Below are 4,966 nucleotides of genomic sequence, written 5' to 3' on the forward strand. Positions count from 1 at the left end.
AATTGATAATTTTGGTTTGTATGTAATTATTAAATTATGCAACAGGTCTAAAAATCACAAAACAGGTCCATATGCAGGTCCATATGCAGGTCCAACAGGTTTTGTATTAAAAAAAAAAACGAAAAAGACACAAAACAGGTCCATTCAGGTCCAAACCCGGACCGGACCTGATTTTTCAGGTCTGGCCCGGAACCGGACCTGTTAATTCAGGTCCGGTCCCCGGTCCTCATAATTACCCAATTCAGGTCCCCGGTCCAAACAGGTCCGGTCCAGGTCCGGTCCGGTTTTGAACCGGTGTACACCCCTAATTAGCATGACCATAACATTCTGATCAGTGTGCTCCCGTAGCTCTCTCAACCACCTTGCAGCATTCTCAAATGTTGACATCATACGCAAGCAAAGCACCCACAACTCCTCGATAGTAGGCACTGGTTATGGCACGATACCTATTTCAACAATAAAGATAGGTCCAATTTAGTTAATTGTTGTCATTCACAAATTGGATAAGAGATAATATTAATTAACTCATAGCAAAGAACTCACAGAAATTAAAAGAAAAGAATCGAGTTGTGAGTTCTAGAAAATGGAAGGGAAATAAATCTATATATTAAAAAAAATAGTTGAGAGTCTTGATTTAGGCCAGACATAGGCCAATATTAAGTAAAGGCACAACAAGACACGACACAACTCACACAACAAAGCTAGTAGCTAAAAGGGGTTCAGGTGAGCTAGATGTGTACCCGGATTTGATGCAACTCAGTTCAGATGTGATCTCTAGAGCAGCATTTGGTAGTAACTATGAAGAGGGACAGAAAATATTTGAACTTCTTAAGGAGCAGACTGATTTAGGCCTCCTTATGTTACAATCAGTATATATCCCAGGAATGAGGTAATTTATACATAGAATCCACTTCTCAAATTAAAACCATGAATAACTTTGTATATTCTGTACTATAGTGTAATAATTACCTGCTGGCTGAGAATGTGAGGAACTCTAACTCTCTTGGATCCATCAGCCATTCGTTTGCTTAGTAAATGGCTTTCTGATGGAGCATTTTCAATCTGCAAGAATTTCAGCATGGAAACAGAAAATGTCAAGGTAGCATAATCAAATCCAAACAAGGAATAGAAATCTACTTGAAGTAATATCAAGGTAGCATAATCAAATCAAATCCATAATTTGTCATAGTCCAATAACCCACTGGAAAATGAACTATCAATTCTAAATGAGTGAAAAAATGAAAAACCGAGCATAAATTCTTTGCATCAAACATATGGTTCAGAACTTTCAGCTCTCCACATTCAGCCAATTACAGATAAAATTCCACTTTACCAATATCATTATCAATTATCAATTATAAAAATAATGCCAAACCATATGTGATTCCATTTATCATGTAGTTGTCACGTTACTGGTTTAAATCACACTATCAACGCGACTACTAATTCAATACAGATGTAATAAGTAGAAAAAGACAAGGAGTGAGGAATCATATACCTTCTGTGAAGAAAGTGAGGGTTTAGCTATATTTGGAGGTGCATTTTCAAGCACAAGCTCTTGCTCAGCCTTTAATTTCGGAAAATTAGTTTCATGTGGCTGCAAATACGAAAACTACAACCAATTAGTTAATGGAAAAACAACACATACACGCCACACCTTATTATCTCCTTCTTTTATAAAGACTTGCCTGTTCAAATCTTTAATGTCAAAACATTCTAGCATAAACACTTTAAAATGCTATAAGAGCTTCAGCAGAAATTGTACATTACTAGTACATGGTTTCACCCATGTACTTGTGCATTAAGGAAACGTAGAACTATAAGAGCTTCAGTCAAGACAAATTACATCATAGGTAAACTTTCATGTGTCCTCAAGGCATTAACATGTAAAAATGATCAAGGTTGAAGTCATTAGCATACAAAGCACTTACTAGAAACATCATAGACGATAACAACAACTGAAGAATCTCTGATGTAACTGGGAATAAGACTCCAAAATCTTTCCAATATACATCAAATACACAATAAACAATAGATGTCCTAGATTTCAATATACATCAAATACACAATAAACAATACCAAAGAATAAGAGTTGCACATACGGCTATACCAACATGATTTCATGATGATGTAACCTGAAGTTTGGAAGGCCAAAATTATTTTGGAGTATTACTTTATACTTGTAGGATACTAGGATCTTACTAATTTCCAATTCTAAACTTGTCCATTAGATATTGAGAAATCTCTACTATATATTAAATAGGCCAACTCTAGGATGAGAAAAATATACTATATAAGTAAAGCTTACAAATTTGAAAAGGAAATGCAAATTTTATTATAGGAAGTTGAACTCATCTCCTATGACAATGTGGCTCAGTGGTTGATATCATTCATAAAAAATCATGGCAATCTATGATTATATTGTTGGCCATGAAGTGCAAACTATGGTTTAGTACAAGTCATGCCTCCCACGGAAGATTTTTTTTAAAAAAAGAACTCGGTATCATGCATCTTGGTTTTATCAAAGACGTCCTTATTTGACTTTAAAACTTCAAGTTTCTGGATGGTGCAATATACCAAATTACCAATTACTAGTGTATATAATTACGGGAAGAAAAAAAATTTAATTTTGATGACTGATATCTGAATCATAGCCAAAATTAGATGATTCGTACCAAATTTATCTTACCTGAAACTAAGGTTGGGATTGATTCTATCTGAAACTAAAGTCACCAGACCCAAAACATAACAAAATGACCCCATTGTCACCTTTAAAAGCCCCTACTTGAAGTCATGCCTCTGATTCTATGATCAGTCAACAAATTACAGAACCATGCACTTGATTGCGGAATGACAAATCTTTGACAAACTATAATTCCTAGTACATATTGTAACAAAATTGCAATTGTATCCTAAATTAATGAAAATTCTCTAGAAAAATTTGTAATCCTAGCGTGAAACAGGGTAAGTTAGGCACAAATACACAATTCAATAAAATAATAAATAAATAAATAAATAAATAAAACAGCAAAATTAGGCATAAAATCATATCATTTGAAAACAATTAGACAAACTAACATCAATTCCAACAAATTCAGCAACCATAAAGGACTTCCTTAACTTAACAGCAGTAGATCACAAATTTCCAGCAAAATTGAATATCAAACTTTGACCAGTGATAGGTAGACAAGATTTAAAAGAAATTGATGCTTCTAGGATAGCAATTCATATCCTGTAAGTTGTAAGGTCAGACAGTCATGTTTCAATCTTCAGTATTTTAAACTGTGGACAGTAGTTGTTTCTCTTCACATAATTTTTCTGAAAGAACAAAAGAGTATTAGATAATTTGCTCAGATCCTCTTTCTCGTAGTCACACCAATGAGAAAGACTAGAAACGTTTCTGATCAAATAGAGCATGATGAAATAGACAGGAAGGATGATAGAGCATGCAAGTTTACAGCAGTTCAACAAAGATCATGCACACACACACACACAAACATACACATACAAGGGGGGAGGGAGGTAAAAAGAGAGATTTCTGATCAAATATATCAGAAACCTGATCAAAATGCAATATCAGAAACCTGAAAAACAACACCATTTTTACCTAATTAAGAACTATCACAAAGTCATATAGTAACAATTCTATGCTCAATCGTGACACACAAAGCTAACAGAAAATTAGCTAAAATTTCTCGAATTATCCCAAATTTTCCTTACAATTAAAAACCCTTAATCTCAAATCGCAGAAAAAATAACTTAATTAGTAGAAATCAAACCGAATTGAAGAAAAAATCATACTTAAATAAGCAGGCATCAATTAAAGATTAATAAATTCAACCAATTAAGGAGAGATCGAAATTCGAGTATGAGAATGAAGTAGAGCTAAATTTGTAGTGTTGTATTGAAAAATCCAGAAAAAAGAATCAGTATGACGAAAACAATAGAGATTTACCAATTGGATGAGAGAGAAAATAATCACCACCAGCACCCACCTTGTAACCACCCTCTCACCGCCATGAATATCTGAAACCCCACCACAACCACCCAAAAGCCACCCAACCAACTCGCACCACCACCAATTAAAGCCCCACGTCACCAGCGACCACCAACAAACCCACCCAACTAACTCGCACGTCCACCAGCGACCAGCCAACCACCTTACCACCTCCAACAAACCGAAACCCCAACTAACTCGCACGACCACCACCGACCAGACGACCACCAAGGAACCCACCCAACCAACTCGCACGACCACCAGCGAACCGAAACAACCACCTTGTTACCACCTCCAACAAATCGAAACCCCAACAAACCACCGCTAATTTAGATCTGAAACCCCAACTTACCACCACCAAGGAAACGAATCGAAATCCCACCACAAAAATCTGAGGACGGGGAGAGGAGAGAAAAGGAGATTATAGTGGGGATTGAGATGAAAGAGAAAAGCGGAGTAGGGTTTGAGATTATACTGGGATTTGAGATGAAAGAGGGAGTGAGGGACTACGGAAGAGGAAAAGTGAGATATTGGAGACCGGTTTTTTATTTTATTTAACAATTGCTTTCGCACCAGTTCGAACCGGTGCGAAAAGTTTCTTTTCCCACCGGTTTGATTAAAACCGGTGGGAAAAGTCTTTTCCCTATTTCTTTTACCACCGGTTTTCAAGAACCGGTGCGAAAAGTGCGGTGCTTTATTCATTTTTTCTACTAGTGATAATATATTGAATAGGTACATATTGCATCCTATTGTTGATTGACCTCACCTAAACCATTGAGTATTTATGTTTCTAACTTTGAACTTACTTTCCTAAAGTGTTATGAAGAAGCTACATTGTCGTTCCGCTGCGGGTCCTACGTGGGAATATGGAAAGGTAATGCCTTGAGTTAGTGATTTGCTAAATATACTTGGCTTCGGTTATGGCTATGCATGATTTGATATCCTTTGTGGCATGTCAGTGTGCGCAAC

General features: G+C 36.2%; 1 long non-coding RNA gene across 2 annotated transcripts; it reads right to left on the reverse strand.

Annotated features, from left to right (window-relative positions):
• Positions 1-229: 229 nt before the first annotated feature.
• LOC110707567 lies at positions 230-4,708 on the reverse strand. 2 transcript variants are annotated; one of them, XR_002508569.1, is made up of 5 exons: positions 3,956-4,708; positions 1,499-1,597; positions 970-1,062; positions 741-854; positions 230-446 (listed from the first exon to the last, which is right to left on the reverse strand). It is a non-coding gene; the product is annotated as an uncharacterized LOC110707567 (long non-coding RNA). The 2 variants fall into 2 exon arrangements; XR_002508568.1 differs by lacking the exon at positions 741-854 and having other exon boundaries at positions 3,956-4,673.
• Between the last annotated feature and the right edge of the window lie 258 nt (positions 4,709-4,966).

This window comes from Chenopodium quinoa, unplaced genomic scaffold (assembly GCF_001683475.1).
Source record: "Chenopodium quinoa cultivar QQ74 unplaced genomic scaffold, ASM168347v1, whole genome shotgun sequence".
Classification (NCBI taxonomy): Eukaryota; Viridiplantae; Streptophyta; class Magnoliopsida; order Caryophyllales; family Amaranthaceae; genus Chenopodium; species Chenopodium quinoa.